The sequence below is a fragment of the Lissotriton helveticus genome, chromosome 7 (genome assembly GCF_964261635.1).
Source record: "Lissotriton helveticus chromosome 7, aLisHel1.1, whole genome shotgun sequence".
Taxonomy (NCBI): domain Eukaryota; kingdom Metazoa; phylum Chordata; class Amphibia; order Caudata; family Salamandridae; genus Lissotriton; species Lissotriton helveticus.
The window spans coordinates 1,795,100,040-1,795,117,934 of NC_136068.1; the positions used below are offsets into that span (position 1 = coordinate 1,795,100,040).

Consider the following 17,895-nt stretch of genomic DNA (forward strand, 5'->3'; position numbering starts at 1 on the left):
AGGGATAGTGCAACCCTAAAGTTTAGTGATCTGAAGGATAGTATAGAATTAGTAATTGCAGAGTACATACAACTGCACACACATAATTCTCTGTGTCACTAATACGCAATGAAGCTAGTACAACCCATCAACTCCCACTGCTTGGAGGTATCTGCGCACACCTGTGTCCCCAGACTGCTGCACACTGTCCACTCCCACCGCCCATAGATGACTGCCCGCTGCTGCAGAAAGAAGTCTCTCTGCTCACTTTCCGCCAGCGTCGTGTGTGTGTAAGAGCGTCCACCATGTGCCGAAGCAACCTTCTCTGTCGTTGCGTACTCGTGGTAAAGCAGAGCGCACAATTCGGAGTGGGTGTTGATTGTCAGGATGTCCGCGCATCATCCCAGAGGTTTTGTGTGCTTTCAGCTCTCGAAGGACTGAGGAAGAGAGAGATAAAGAAAGAAAGTGAGCTGAAGACAGAGAGAAAGAAAGAAATAGTGAGAGGAAGAGAGAGGGAAAAGAAAGAAAACAAGAGGAACACAGAGAGAAACAGTGAGAAAGACAAAGAGAGAGAGAGAAACAGTGAGAGAGAGAGGAAGAGAGAGAGAAAGAGGAAAAGAGTGTGAGAAAGAGAAACAGAGAAACCGAGGAAGAGTGAGGGAGAGAACAACAGAGAGAGAGGAAGAGAGAGAGAGAGAAAGAGACAAACAGTGTAAGAGGAAGAGGGAGATAAAAAGGTGTGAGGGAGCGAAAGGAAGAGATCAGAAGGGATACTGAGTGCCCACACTGTGTACAAAACTGTCACAGTTTACCTTTACACCACTGCTTTGTCTTCAACCAAATGCCGCAGCCTAGTGGTACACTCAAGCTCCCACATCTGAAAGATAGTACAGTATTAGTAATGGCAGAGCAGGGTTGGATTAGGATTCAATATCGGTCCGGGCATGCTAAAAAAAGTGCCCCACATTTGCATATTGCCTTTCCTCAAAACACTGCTTCAGCGAAATTTTATTTAAGCAAAGAGGTGTGGGGGAGACATAAAAAAATGCATGGATTAGTTTACACTGGTGACTTAAAAACAAGTGAGGTAATTTCTGCTTAGGCCCCCTGCCCTGCTAGGTATGCATACATTAAGGCCCTGCGAGAGAAAGAAAGTAACACCTCTGCCTGTTGCTAAACTTGAGGTAATGATGCCCATCTGCCTCCAGAAAGGCCATTGAGACACCCACTGGGCCGCTGGCTGTATCCCAACAACAGCTACATCACCCAAATCTGCCCCCCAGACTGTTCCAAAAAGCAGCCCACAGTTGGACCTCAGCACCGGGCTCTCGGGCTTTGCACTCTTGCCCGCGTTACCAATCCGATGCTGTGGCAGAGTATATACGAGTGTGTACACCAAAATCGCACTGCCTTCTTTCTGCATTCAGTCTGCTGTATCCCATCCACTCCCGCCGCCGAGAGGTATCTGCCCGACGCTGCGCACCAGGACTCACTGCTCACCTTTTCGAGGTCACAGCACCCTCCACATCATGCAGCTACGTTCTGCAAGCTAACAGGTCTCACATTTGGTACTGAGTCTTGATATCGCCATGGCAGAGGCCATACTGGTGCACCTATCATCACGGGTTGAACACCCGCTCAGTGCTTTTGGTGCTACTAACTCAATGAGAAGTGAGGCCACGCACTCTAAACTCTAAAATGACATAGAGCACATGCGCCCGTTCTTTTATATTAGCGGGGTCACGTGTCTTGTGACGCCTTTGCTGGATGGGTGTTGAGTGGGTGTATACAAGCCGTGGGGGAGTGACTATGGCATCAGTGTTGCCAGATTGGGCAAGATCACGCACAATTGGGCTATAATTTTTCCGGTTGTGTGGTGACATTTTGGTTTGGGCTAGTTGCCAGATTATTAATATAAATACAGCGCTCCAGCAAAGTAGTATGTTAAAGTGCTTTATTAGACACATATTTACTTTGCATCCTGCTGCAATATCAATTCCAATGCATTCACCGCCTGCTTGACACTGTCCCTGCCCCTCCTTCCCTAAAGTAGCAATATTGGGCTAGTTTGGGCTACTTTTTAATTGACTTTGGGCTATATAGAGGTTAGAAAATCTGACAACACTGGATGCGGGTGCGGGTGTCCGTGTTGGAGTGCTATGCTGGTGTCAATCTGTTCAGTAGTTTTTGAGAAAATTATGGTTAAAGTCATTTACATAACTATGGGCGCGGTGGATCCGCAGATTGTGCAAAAATTGGCATCGTAGGATAAGCTCTCAATGCTAATAGGCTGTCAAGTGGTTGTAAACATTCGAAACCAGGAACTGTTGGCAGCCATTTTGTGCCTTGGTAGAAGGGAGGCTGAAAAAGTCTGTGAAATATGTGTTCAAATCGTGAAAAGGGGGCAGGGTAGAAACACCTTGACCCCGTAGGCCTGCTCAGGGAATCGCACAAGGACACCTAGGGCAAAAAAATATATATATATGTTTTTTAAATTGCGATCGAAAAAAACCCCCAAAGGTTATTAGTCCCCGTGGCGGCCAAATCCCGGGGGCCTTTAAAAAAAATAGTGTGGGGAGTCCCAATCCCCCACATACTGCCCCGCGGAGCATTACCCCCGGGGCTTTAAGTTAATATATGTGGGGGGCTAACTGGCTACCCCTACGCAGCCCTGGGGACCATCACCCCCCAGGGTCAGCTCCTGAAGTGATAGGGGCTTATTTTTTCTTTTCTGTAAAATTAGAAGTGTATAAAATCAGAGCGGCTCCAGGTGTGGACGCGTTGGATGCATGGTGTGTAACCTGTAGGGTACGCAACTCCATCGCATGTGGTGCACGACTTGTACGTATTGGCTGCATGACTCCTACGGCACTGGGTGTGCGACTCAAAGCCAAAAATAAATAATTTTTTCAGATATACATCAAGCATATGTGTTTAGTTGTTAGGTGGCTCTAAAAAGAGCCCTTGTGTTTATTGAGAGATTTTAGTACCTACAAGTAAGTACCGATGCAGAGTCTAAAGTTCAAGAGGGAGACTCTGTTCCCTTCATCAGTAAAATGTACATCATCTCTCCTATAGATTTATTTATAAAGTTTTATATAGCGCAATTAATTGCATTGCATATTGAAACGCAGATTGTTGTGGTATATGGACCCCATTCTATAGTCTTGGATTCACATGTTTCCTAGCTTTCTCAATCTGTGGACAAAATTGATTGAACCAGTTCCATTTCTGCCTTTGGCATATGTTAGAATAGACAACGGCAGTTTGGAGGAAAAGTGACATCAATTCTCGAAAGGTGTCTTTCATAAGCATTTCCAGACCTAGCCCAGTCAAAGTGCCTAGGTTATTGCCACCACAGTGCACAATTATGAGGTCAGGGTGTTGGAGATGCTAAAAGGATTTAAGCAATGGCATCAATTGGTGCCACTTTAACCCTCTCAGTCAAATCCATTTAATATCTACATTTGGTAAACCTAGGTCTTTGTGATTTCCTTTGTGTTCTGCATACCCTTGGCTCCATAACATATAGCTGTGTCCCACAATCCACACTCTAAACATCTTGAAAGGAGGTCTGGATGCACTCAGATGGTCTCTGTAAATGAAATGGAAGTTTGAAAACTAATTTTTTTCAACAATGGTGGATAAGATGCAGTGTTGAAAAAAGAAAAGAAATGATTGGTTGGTTGAGAACATTGTACACAGAAAACAAGGGTCCATTTTTTGTTTTTTAAAAGCCTGATTCTTATTGGTTAACAAAAACTGATAGAAAAGAACATAAGATAAGCTAAGTTGGTATATTGAAAAGTCGTGCACACTTGCTGTTTTGACTAGCAACATTGTGTGATGAACTTTTGACCTGTGTGCTCAGTTACGTGTTCCATGACGTGTTTCTATGGTAACAGACAGTAGGCAGAATGGGGGCAGTTTTCAAATGTATGTTATTTGGAAAGGATTGAAATGTCAAACCAATAAAAATGTGTGTTTGGTTTTGAATTAATGTGGGAAGCAATGTGATTTGATGTGAATTTATATGTGTGTTCAAAATGAGAGGGAAACTGCCATTCTATGGTTCTGGTGAGAGGTATTGAAAACAGAGATTCTGAATAAGAAAATCTGCTGTGTGACTGACATACTTCTTATTCTACAAAACAATTGGTAAGGTGAGTTATTAATTTGTGAGGGAATGTATGTGGTGCATTTTGATTTTATTCAGAGTAAATGTGTTTGTCCTGCTAAAGTGCAGGGAATACTTTTTTCTCTCTTTATTGTGTGTGTGTGTGCATTTAGAAAGTAGTCTAAGATAAGCATTTGTTTATTTTATGTTTGCACACAGATAACTATGCTGTTCTAATGTTTTGGTAGAATTAGAAACCAGTTCTTTTTCATGTATTTGCAAAATGAGTGAAGGTGCTACATTAAAATTCAGTACTTTTTCTACACTATGAAATGTGTTTTGGTAAAATAGAAGGGATAGAGTTGCTTGTGTAGAATCAGACAGTGAGTCTGTGCATTAAGGAATCACTCTGAGAGAAGCTCTTTGGTAGTTCATGTGTTTTGCGACATGTAATTGGTTAAAAACTTATTGGGGCATATCAGCAAGAACCTCCTTACAATTATCGCCATTTTAGCGCAGGAAACTGCTGCTGAAACCGCGATAATGGGTTTGCTAATATGCGTAATAGAATTTCTATAGAAGTCCAGGTTAGATGTCCTGCACATATAACCTTGGCTTCTAGACAAATTCTATAATGCATATTAGAAAGCTCATTATCGCCGTTTTAGCAGCAGTTTCCTGCCGCTAAAACTGCGATAATTTTAACGAGGTTCTTGCTAATAGGCCCCATTGATATTTGTGTAGAAACACACCGTGAGTCTGTACATTTAAGAATCACTCTGAGAGAAGCTTTTTGGTAGTTAATGTATTTACCGACATGTAAATGGTTAAAAATATATTGGGCATATTAGCAAGAACCTCGTTAAAATTATCGCTATTTTAGCGGCAGGAAACTGCCGCTAAAACGGTGATAAATGGATTGCTAATATGCGTTAAAGAATTCCTATAGAAGTCCAGATTAGATATGCAGGACATCTAACCTGGGCTTCTTTAGGAATTATATAACGCATATTAGCAATCCCATTATCGCCGTTTTAGCAGCAGTTTCTTGCCGCTAAATCGGCGATAATTTTAATGAGTTTCCTTGCTAACATGACCCATTGTCAGGTACGTAACGCTCATTGGATTCAAAGGGCTTCAGCCCCCCGTCGTGTGTGGCAGCCCGGGATGAAACAGCTTGCTGGGCACACACACAGCCGCACCCGAGTACTTCATAGGTCTTTTAAAGACCTTTTGCGTGTTAATGAGGGTTTGATTCCCCCCTCTCCTTAGAGCCCCTGCAGCTCCACTCTGCCTTTTGTTTGAAGAATCACCCCCGAAAAATGTTCTAGCCCCCCGAAATTTGACTCTAGTTGCTCCTCTGCCCATTGTGTTCTTATTTGTTGGTAGAATTAGAAAATAGTCATTGGTTATGTGTTTCCTAAATGAGTTTAGTATTAATAGTAAAATGCAGTTCTGAAATATATGAAATGTGTGCTAGATATTTTTGCAGACAAATAGGTACATGTAGAGTTGCAGTAACACTACCCCAGTAAAATTTTGTACACTACCCAAACAGCACTGCACTACTGTAAATCCTTAATCTACCTCCAGCATGACCACCTACACTACCTACTCACTATTTTGCTACCCTAAACTTAAATGTACACCTGTACAATCTCCTACACTATCCAAAGAGCACTTTATTTCCTAGAACACTACCATACCACAACCCCCTACATTACTCAAACACCACTGCACTATCTTAAACATTAAAACGCTATCACTAGCAGGACCCTGTACACTATATAAACACCACTGCACAATCTTAGAACACTGTCCCAGCAGGACCACCTACACTACACAAATACCACTGCACTACTCTAAACCCTAAATCTACCCCAGTACAACCTCCTACACTACCGAATCACCAGTGAGTACCCTAAACTCTAAAACACTACCCTAGCACGACCCCCTACACTAATGAAATACTGTTACACTACCCTACACCTTAAATCTACGTCAGCACGACATCCTACACTACTGAAATACGTCTGCACTATCCTATAAGAGTACCTCAGCACGACTCCCTACACTAGAGAAACAACACTGCACCACTGTAAATTCTAAATCTGTACTGTTGCAAAACCATAGTGACTGTTTATGTACCATGTAGTAATCTATTTAATAAAGTAAAAGTGAATCAATTATGAATTCACTCAGTGTCTTTCCTTATTGTATTGTAATCATTTAGTAAATATGCATATACTAATACAGTGCTTCAGGTTCTAGTGTTATGGAGTGCTTCAAACTACTCTGCATTATGTATGTAGTGCTTTTATCACCTTCACAGTTGTGTTTCAGGCCTACAGCTTTTTAGTCACAATTTGCATAAAATGTGTTTGTATAGGAATACAAATCTATAATTTTTTTAAGTTATTAATAAATATTTATGTTTATTTATTACAAATACTTTTTTTCATCGTTAAAATAAAGTTATCATGCCGCAAAAATAAAGAGGAAGAAAAAGTCCGAAAAAGGATACTTACTTGAAAAAAACTCAAACTCAAGTATTGGAAGATAAACATGTTATGGCTAAAAAAAGAAAAACTTCTGGTAAGACCACAAAGGACTTCATAAAAAATATTACTAGATTGAGAAAAAACAATACAGATGTGCAAAGTAGTCAAAATGTTCTAAGCACAAAAAAAATGCAAAGAATAGGAAAGACAAAAAAGTCAATGTAAAAACAAAGGATACAACTTATAGTAAAAGAAGAGAAAATCAATATAAAGAAATCCGCAAAAAGTTATTTTACAACAGAGTTGTTCACAATTTACTAAAGGACACAAAGAAATATAGAAAGAGAACACAATTTTATAAAAAGAAGAAGCATATCGAATCCATTGTTGAAAAGGCTTTTGAAGTAAAGAGGAAACTCTTCATTTTGGTATTGAATTGTATTGACTAGATAAACCATTCCATTTAATGAAGGCCAAAAGTAAGAGGAAAAGAGTAATTAACAGATATTCACTTCAAGTTCTGAGCCTTTTTTTAATGAAGAGAGTTATTTACAGAGCAATGCTTTGTTGCATGCAGTTGACACCAGTGGTCGAGCTTATGAGGATAGAGATGACTGTCCAATTGAGAAAGAGCAAATAGTTCCTAGAAATGCAGAAGAAGTGATAGCTGATGAAGTTCTAGACAGACGTCCTAAAGCCCCAGTGTGCACTTGGGATTGTAGTAGTATTTGTATTGCACGACAAGAATCTATTGATAAATTAAGTAATTGTTTACAAGCATATTGTAAAAAAAAGTGTTAAATAAAAGATTAAGGTGTTGCAAGGACTAGACCCTTGCAGAGTGAGAAAACATACTGGTTTGCAAGGTCATTCACTGGCTTGTCTTTCTAGGAAAGTATGTCAGTGTTTTTGACCATTTCAGGACGTTGACAGTACATCGTACTCTAATGCGGAAGCTAGTGAGAAGATTGTATTATGCAAAAAGTCCAGCATTAAAGTTAAATGAGTTGAACAGTGCTCATTTGTGAGGGTCAGTGTCAGATGTAAAAAAGGTTTGTGATGATAGTTTTGTTATTTTGGTCCAGAAGAAGAGAGTGAAGAAACTCAGACCTGACCTCGGGTCGCTCCTCACGCCGCACGGCTCCTCCTGGGTGCCCGTGTCTCATGTCTCTCTCCCTCTGCTGCTGAGGGTTTGCCGCCCCTGGTGACTGCTTGGCTGTACTGCTAATATTTTGTTATTTCTCCCAACTTGTCTTTTGTAACTTGCCTTTTGTTTTTTGCTTTTTTGTTTTCTCTGCTTAGGCGCTCCTTTTTTCACCACTTCCCTCTGAGCCCCCTCTGCCCCCGCTTCCCGCCACTGCTCCCCTGCGGCCCGCCCCCTTTTGCCTTTTGTCTCCCTGCCCTCGCTCATTGGCCGCCCCGCTCCCGCCTCCCAGTTGCTCCTCCCTCCCACTTGGCCCCTTATGGAGGTCGCCTCGCGGCAGTGACTGTGTGACCTGACCTCGGGTCGCTCCCCACGCCGCACCGCTCCTCCTGGGTGCCCGTAACTCGTGTCTCTCTCCCGCTGCTGCCGAGGGTTCGCAGCCCCTGGTGACTGCTTGGCTGTACTGCTAATCTTTTGTTATTTCTCCCAACTTGTCTTTTGTAACTTGCCTTTTGTTTTTTGCTTCTTTGTCTCTCTGCTTAGGCGCTCCTTTTTTCGCCTCTGCCCTCCGTGCCCCCCCGCCCCCGTTTCCCACCGCTGCTCCCCTGCGGCCCACCCCCTTTTGCCTTTTGTCTCCCTGCCCTCGCACATTGGCCGCCCCGCTCTCGCCTCCCAGCTGCTCCTTCCTCCCACTTCGCCTCTTATGGGGGTCACTGCGCGGAAGCGCTGCGGACACGCGGAGCAGGCGCGACGCCGGCGCGCCAAAGGCTAGCCCGTCTGTGTCCGTCCGCACCTGGACCACGCCCAGCGCCAAAACCCCTAGACCCCGCGCCCCCCCTGCAACGCCAGACTGCACTACGACTACGCACCCTCCACGCACTCAACACTGGACGAGACCACCCCTGCCACGGGCCACTCCGAAGCACACCCAAGGGCTCTATGCCTGCCGGAACTGCAGATTCACCAGCATCCAGCCCACCAAACCACCAGCCAGAGAACCCAACCACCTCCGCTGCATCCTCCTCAACACCCGTTCCGTGCGCAAGCACGTCATCGAACTCTGGGACCTCCTAGACTCCACCACCCCGACGTCGGCTTCCTGACGGAGACCTGGCTGAACGCCACCTCAGCACCAGACACCGCCATAGCCATCCCACAGAGCTACAAGATCTCCCGCAGAGACCGAACCAACGGAGTGGGAGGGGGGATCACCATCATCCACAAGGACACCCTCAGAGTCTCAACCAACACCGATGACACCCTCCCCACCGCCGAGCACATGCATTTCCAGATCCACACCAATCCCAACAACACCCTCAGAGGAACACTCGTCTACAGACCACCCGGACCACGACCACAGTTCAGCGACACCATCGCCGACCTCGTCAGCACCCATGCCCTCGCCCCAAGGACAACATCCTCCTCGGTGACTTGAACTTTCACTTCGAGAACAACAACGACGCCAACTCCACCGCCCTGATCGACAACCTCGCCAACCTCGGACTCAAACAGCTTGTGACGACACCCACCGACGCCACTGGACACACGCTGGACCCCATCTTCTCCACAATCCCCCACGTCTCCTTCAACTACACCACCGAACCCCGCTGGACTGACCACAGATGCGTCCACTTTACCTTCAGGAAACCCACCACACAGCACCGCACCCAACAACTACCACGCCGCTGCTGGGGCAAGGTCACCAAGGACCAACTAACTACCACCCTCGCCCTGAGACCACCCGCCGACCCCACTGACCCAGACACCGCCGCGACCAACCTCAAACTGTGGATCAACGACTGCGCCAACACTCTCGCCCCTCTCAAGACCTCCACAACCAACCACACCAACAAGAAAGCCGCCTGGTTCACCGAAGACCTCAGGATCTCCAAGCGCACCTGTCGGAAGCTGGAGAAGAAATGGCTCCATGACCGAACACCAGACAGCCACGCAGCCCACAAGAGCGCCACCCGCAGACACCACCAACACATCAGGACCGCCAAGAGAACCGCCTTCAAGGACCGCTTAGACAACAAAGCACACAACACCAAAGAGCTCTACAGCATCGTGAAAGAACTGTCCAACCCCAGCGCCAACACCAACGACATCCCACCATCACAAGACCTGTGCGACTCCCTGGCCACCTTCTTTCACCGCAAGATCACTGACATCCAAGACAGCTTCAACTCTGACACCCCCGCAGCCACCACCGAGTCCACCACCCCTGCGACCACCACCCGCACCAGCCGCCTGACCACCTGGTTCTACGTCAGCGACGAAGACACCATCCACTCCGGATCCCCATCTGAACCCTGCCCTCACCACGTCTTCAAAAAAGCCAGCACAACCATTGCACCCCACCTCCGGAAAACAACCAACAGTTCCTTCGAGACAACAACCTTTCCAGAAAGCTGGAAGCACGCCAAGATCAACGCCCTTCTGAAGAAGCCCAAGGTGGACCCCAAAGACCTCAAGAACTTCTGGCCCATCTCCCTGCTCCCGTTCTGGCAAAAGTGACAGAGAAGATTGTCAACAAACAGCTAATCCGCCACCTCGAAGACAACAACATCCTGGACCCTTCCCAATCCGGTTTTCGCAGCAACCACAGCACCGAGACCGCCCTCATTGCCGCCACCGACGACATCAGGATCAGGATCAGGATGATGGACAAAGGAGAGACAGCCAAACTCATCCTCCTGGACCTATCAGCAGCCTTTGACACAGTCTGCCACCGCACCCTATCAGCACGTCTCCATGACGCTGGAATTCAAGAGAAGGCCCTGGCCTGGACCACATCCTTCCTTTCCGGCCGGATCCAGAGCGTCCGCCTCCCACCCTTCCGCTCATCTGCGGCGCCCCACAGGGATCCTCCCTCAGCCCGACGCAGTTCAATATCTACATGGCACAGCTCGCCCACGTCGCACGACAACATAACTTCAACATCATCTCCTATGCTGATGACACCCAGCTGATCATATCCCTCACCGAAGACCCCCACACCACCAAAGCCAACCTCCACAGAGGAATGAAGGCCATAGCCGACTGGAGGAAGGGCAGCCGACTGAAGCTGAATTCAGACAAGCCGGAGGTCCTCATTCTCGGACCCACCCCATCAGCCTTGGACGACTCTTGGTGGCCCACATCGCTAGGCACATCTCCGGAACCCACAGACCACGCACGCAACCTGGGGGTCATCCTCGACTCCACCCTCTCCATGACCAGGCAAGTCAACGCCGTCTCCACGGCCTGCTTCAACACCCTCAGAATGCTCCGCAGGATCTTCAAATGGATCCCCCCGACACGAGAAAAAACGTCACCCAAGCCCTTATCACCAGCAGACTCGACTACGGGAACGCCCTCTACTTAGGAACAACAACCAAGCTCCTGAGACGACTACAACAAATCCAGAACGCCTCGGCACGACTGATCCTCGACGTCCCCCGACGCAACCACATCACACCCCACCTGAGAGACCTGCACTGGCTACCCGTCAACAAGAGGATCACCTTCAAACTCCTCATCCACGCACACAAAGCACTACACAACACCAGACCTACATACCTCAACAACCGACTCAGCTTCCACACCCCCACCCGAAGCCTCCGCTCAACCAACCTCGCCCTCGCCACAGTTCCTCGTATCTGAGAAGTCACTGCCGGCGGCAGATCTTTCTCCTACCTCGCCGCCAAGACCTGGAACTCTCTCCCTACCAGCCTACGACAGACCCAGGGCCTGTTGGCCTTCAGAAGACTTCTCAAGACCTGGCTCTTCGATCAGTATCGGCCCCCAGCGCCTTGAGACCCTCACGGGTATGTAGCGCGCTTTAGAAATACAGTGATTGATTGATTGATTGATTAATAGAAGAAAATGTTGTAGAGAATGTTGAACATAGTTGTACAAAAAAATATGAAAATTAAATTGCAAAGTTTAAGGTGAATAAAGGTGAAAGGCCAAATTTTTCTTGTATTTGTTGTCGCCGAACTCACTATAAAAAACAGACTAGGAGTGTTGATCGGTATTTAAAAAGTGAAAAAGAAAATAATGATACGTGGAAGGAATTTGCAACGTATTTGTTGGCAGAGAATTGTTTTGATTTGGGTTCTGATCAGCGTATTTGTAAATATTATTATAACAAATTAGATGAGAATAAAATGCCCGCTAGAGCTGTTCATAATAATCTAGAGTTAGTTGCTATTCCTCCAGAATTGACAGATTTGAACACCTATGAGTCTATTCTCATTCAATGTGTGCACCCGTTTTAGGCTATTGTTCGTATAGAGCCTAAAACAGGTAAATTGACTCCTTCCTCCTACAAAGGATTAAAGGGAAGAGTTATGTATTTACCGTTAGATTTAAAGAAAAATATTGAAACTATTGGTGTAGACAGTGTAAAAAGTGAACCATAAGTTATTCTTGTTATGGTGTGCCGACTAAGAATAAAAAAATCTGCCAGGAGTTAGTGGATGTTAAGAAAGTCCAAAAGGCAACATTGTATTTGATAAAAAACAATACATACTATAAAAATGTTTATAAGGGAGAGGAAGAAATAGTTTTAGCAGAAGATACTGAAACGTTGAGTGGACAAATAGAAAAAGTGGATATGTTAAGATGTTAAGAAATCTATGAACATTACAGTGTGCATCCACTTCATACAAAAGAAGTGATGGGAAACAATATTGAATTGTTTCAAATGAAAATGGCAAAAGGAACTCCCATGAGTGTATGGGACGAGAGCTTGGAAGCTCGTTGATTTCCACAGTTATTCCCAACAGGAAAAGGAGGACGATATGATGAACGTCTTGTGCAGATTCCTGCATCTGAATATTGGTCAACAAGATTATATGCAGAAGATCCAAGATTTCGACAATGTATCCCTTATATATTTAATCTTTTGTTTGAAAGTGACTTGTCTAAACTTTCATATACAGTCAATCAAATTCAAAAAAGTGGAATACATCTGCAAAATGTATCTGCAAAAGATTTTATGGAAATAGTGCACCAGAGAGATGATCATCTAGAATCTCAGCTCATTAATTTGATGGCATGTCAGCGTGGCACTAATGAATATTGGTACCGTCAGCATGGAGAACTAAAATGTATGCTACGGAACTTAGGAACTCCAACATGGTTCCTTACCCTGAGCTGTGCTGAGTACGCTTGGGATGATTTACTAGAATTTCTTCGAGAGGCAAATTCTAATATAAAAAATATTGAATACAAGACACCCGGAGAATTGTGCTCTTTGGATCCTGTTAATGTATGCAGGTATTTCAATCATGGATTTTAGGCTATGATGTCTTTTATCTGCAATAAAAAAAATCCTCCTCTTGGAGAAGTTGTGGATTTCTTTTAGAGAAAGGAGTATCAAGCAAGAGGTGCTCCTCATATACATATGCTGTTATGGATTAAGGAAGCTCCCAAATTTTGAACAGATGCAGATGATACTGTTTTGAGTTTTATTGAACAATATGCAACATGTGATGTACCAAAAAGCACCAAAGAAAACAACTTAAGAGCACAAGTGTAACGATTCCAAAGCCACTGATGTGGAAAATACTGTCTACAAAAGTACAAATCTAAGGACAAGTTCCACACCAAATGTCATTTTGGATTTCCACGTCCTGTAATATCGAAAGGAAGAGTGAACAGTTTTATGTCACCTTTGTGACATACTATTACAAGAAAGTCTCCAAAAAATACCTACAACTTAAGAAGAAATAAAGAGTCAAAATCTATAAATGACTACAACCCAGTTATTTTTGTCCATGTGGAATGCTAACATGGATATTCAATATGTTGCGGACAATTCCATTGCTGTTGCTCGATATGTAACATCTTATATTACAAAATCAGAAAAGACGGAATTGAAAGAAATGTGGGAAGACATTTCTCACGAGATGATTCTAAGTAAGAATTTATACAGTTTCAGTTTGAAGATGTTATCCCATCGAGAAATTGGAGCATATGAATGCTCAGATCGGTTATCATCTGCAAGTCTATACTCCAAATCTAAAAGAATCCTTTAAGTGAGTCTAGGTCTTGCAGCAATGTGAAATCGAGTACTGAAATCTGTACAAGAAATTGAATATTTAGCAGAAAAAGATCCAGAAAGTACAGATATTTTAAAAACAAAAATATTGGACACAGAAGTCATCATCTTGAGAACAAACATGTGTCTCTATGAAGTGCTGCAAAACTACACTTTTAAACGGAATACTATGGAGAACATCAATGAAGGAAAATATGGAGTCATTGGTTTTGAAGGATGTTTGGTGAAACAAACAAAAGGAAATTTGATTAATCACAGGAAGCTGAGTTGCGACAGTGCTGATAAAAGCAAATTTTACTATTTAGCTCTTTTACAACTATTCAAACGATGACGTTCAGAACTGGAATTACTTGGAGATTTCCAGAGCTATGAATATTCATTTAATGCTTGTAAAGAAAGCATACAATGCAGTGCTTTTGCAAATTATGTGAAAATGTTGAATGATGAAATTGATCAAGAAGTTACAATTGCAGCTGAGATTGCAAAGGACAGTTCTCAAAACAGTCAAAAAGTCAAGATCCACTAGGACAACCAATTGTTGAAAATGAAGCAGCAATCACTATGAATGAGGTGGAAACAGCAATGCATCAAGTTCAAGAAGATGTAACAAACTTAGCAAACTTGGAAGAACAACTAAATGTTTTGCAAAAACAAATATATGAGCAAGTGAGACAACAGATTGACCATGGATTACTTCATGAAAAAAAGAGTGTATGTTGTAAGGTAAATTCTTCTCTTTCTTCTTTCTTTATATCAATGCGCTCTCTTCTGTTCAGCCTGCATGGCTGGAGAATGCTGGATGATGTCATGGAATGTTGGTGTGTGGACTTGTGGAGAGCGTCAGTTGGAGATGTGAGGCTGAGCAGAAGGAGGATGCTCCTGGTGGGGCTACTATTCCAGATTAGATTAAAACTTACCATCTTACTACAATTTACCATCTATCTACTACCTGGAAATTAATACAATAAAGTACATCTTGGAACCTACCACCTTGTCTACAATTTGGACTTCTTTACTTAGTACAGTGCTTATGCACATCATTTCAACCTATTCGAATGTACGTGAGTGGGTAAACTGAAACCGGATAACGTTTTTTAATTAATGTAATTACTAGTTATCTACAGAAAATAACTGAGTCGCATTTGTCTTGTGTTGTCACTGCTCCAACTGGGTTGGCAGCACACAATATTAAATACATTGGAATACCACAAGCTGTATGGAGAAGCTTGTTGTGAAGTTTCAAGAGTCTTGAAGAAAATGAAACTTCTCATTATTGATGAGGTAAGTATGTTATCAAACTTAATGCTTGCCTTTGTGCATTTAAGAATGCAGCAAATTCTTAAAACAGAGTACGACGTGTTATTTGGAGGAAAATACATCATAGTGTTTGGAAATCTTCTGCAACTGACTCCAGTAAAAGGACAACCAGTATTTAAAACACTTGCGCATGAAGACACCAGAACGTCTCTGGGTAGTGTTGGAAACGTGAACATATGGTCATATTTTGAATACAAAGAACTCATTACAAATATGCGACAGGCAAATTATGTTGATTATTGAACTATTCTGAAAGATATAAGAATTGGATTACTGACAGAACATGGCAAACAAGCTTTACAGACTTGATTACTTTCCAATTTGTTTCCAAATGAAGATATAGTTCCTGAAAAAATATACATGGAAAATGCAGATAAGAAATATGTAATCTGCTTAATGCCAACACTGTGTGAGTGTTCTATATTCAATGAACAACTTTTGAAACTGGAAAATGAAGAAATAATAAAAATGGAAGCCATCGATAAAATAGAACATGAAGGAATCTCTAATATTTGCCTGGAAAATTAAAGACAAAATTGGACTCTTTAGAAAAATCAATATCTAAAACTGCTGGTCTGGAAAAGAATTTATATGCATGTAGAAACCGTCGGATCATTTTAAGGTGTAATTTGGATGTAGAAAAAGGTTTAGTTAATAGAGCAATGGGCACAGTTGTAGATTTTGTTAATTATCAAAATAAAGATTAAATTTGATCAGATTGAAGAAGTGAAACAAATTGGTCGTTGTTAAGTTCATTTTTTGCTTGTTAAAGATTTATATGTCCGTAAAAACAGTTTCCATTTTCTCTGGCATATGCTATTCATAAATCTCAGGTTTAAGTGTTGACAGTGCTTTGGTGAATTTTAGAAATACTGTGTTTAAAAGGGTATGGCATATGTTGCTTTGTCTCGAGTCAGAACATTATTATCTGGTTTGTTTTTTATTGATTTTGATGATACTGAGATTACTGCAGATGCCAACTGTGTCAAAGAGTATAATGGGTTAAGAAGAACATATGCTCTCAATTTAGGTCAATATCCTGTATATGAAAAGTGTGTGGTTGCTCGAAAAAGAAGGTATGACAATATCTGTACTGAAGGTGTAGAGAAGGGAAAAAAATAAGATAATGTTGTGATTGCAAGCAAAAAGAAAAAGTACACTGTTGAAGAGATTGTTGGTTTTCAGTTTTAAAATAGTTCTGGTGTCAACTGCTATGCTAATGTAGTAGTCAATGTTGTTTTTTTACTTGAAGGTTTGCAACAGCAAATTATGGAGAATCGTGAAAAAAGATTTTGTTCCTTGTTACATTCAGTACATGAAAAATTGAGAACAGATAAAAGTAAAAAACAAAGCGTTTCTGATGTTTGTAATCTTTTCGATGTATGTTCTGGTTCTACACAATTGACACAAAATATCCAACAAGATGCTCACGAGTTTCTAAAATTTATGCTTACAGTATTGGAAAATGAAGGTGTAGACATAGAGAATATTTTTGGCCTTTGTTATAAATGGGAACATCAGTGTGAAAATTGTATGTATACATGTAGCACTAATGTAGACACTGAAAGATTTTTATATTTGACATTACCGGACTGTAAATCAGTGCCTTTCAGTAAATTAGTTAAAGCTGCAAACCAAAACATGGAGTGTAGCCAATGCAAATCAGAAATGTTTTCAACATTATTTATCCAAAGATATGGAAAATATATAATTTTAATGATGCAACGTTGTACAGCTGACGGAAGAAAATTGGACACTTTAATAAAACATTTTGTAGCTACACAACTATCAATATCAGGAAAGACCTTTGTAGCAGTAGCAATATTTTCCACGATGGTCCTTCAATAACATCTGGACATTACACTGCCTATCTGAAAAGTGAGAAAGGCTGGAGTCTTTATAATGATGCTGAGTTTGTTTTCAAACAACGTTTGCCTTTCGAATTAGCAAATTCCTACCTAATATTTTTAAAGCTAAAGTTTTAGCAAGATTATTTAGCCCCTGAGGAATTTATTGTTATCATTTCATAGGGTTATCATTGGACAATTTATATACAAATGACTGCAAAAATACAATTTGGCCTCAAGGAAATTTATTTATTTAAATTATAGACTGTTTGTTGCACATTGTCTCGGTGTATAATTCTAACTGGCATTATTTATGGTGTTTGTACATTTAACTTATACCATTTTCTTAGCAGTAATCATTTTATATAGGTGTGATTTGTATTATCTAGTATTTTACTATAGATCGATTATTGTTTTTTTTTTTAAACAATCTAATTGTTTGGGGGGGTATTGCCCGCTGTTATGTGATGAGTACGATTGAAAGCACTATTTCTAGTGAAGTTTAAATTATTTTTAGAACAGAAAAAAGGCAAATAAATTACTTTGTAAAATGTTAAACTTATGCTGTGCTATTAAAAATGAATTACTACATGTTAGAACTATTTTTTCTTTTCTTTTACAGATCTTAATTTTAAGTTATCAAATTTAGCACCATTCAGATTTTAAAAAACAAGATATTAAAATGTGGACCGTTTTCTACGTGTATTACTGTTGAGGTACGTTTTAGTAAGTCTTAAAATGCATAATGGACTGTGGTTTCACACAGTAGAAGTTAAGGAACATGGATGGAGTAAATTTGTGCTAGAAAATTGCAATGCAGACAGGTATAAAATAAGGGCCAGCTTCAGAACACCCGTCTCCATGATACATATTATAGTACAGAATAGACTGATATGGTTGTTTTGCACGTCTTGATAATTTCATAATTAAAAGAAATGAAA

At 42.0% G+C, this 17,895-nt stretch overlaps 1 protein-coding gene across 18 annotated transcripts in view; it reads right to left on the bottom strand.

Moving 5' to 3' along the window:
• LOC144770773 (phospholipase A2 inhibitor NAI-like) overlaps positions 1–17,895 on the bottom strand; it is a 1,245,443-nt gene that overhangs the window by 433,534 nt on the left and 794,014 nt on the right. For 2 of the 18 annotated variants that reach the window (XR_013599015.1, XR_013599017.1), the window contains one exon: positions 792–856. The exons of 15 other annotated variants lie outside the window; for them this stretch is intronic. The gene's annotated coding sequence lies outside the window, so the exon portion shown is untranslated. Of the gene's footprint in view, positions 1–362; positions 417–791; positions 857–17,895 lie in introns of those variants that run through there. One more of the 18 variants, XR_013599016.1, reaches the window with a different exon arrangement.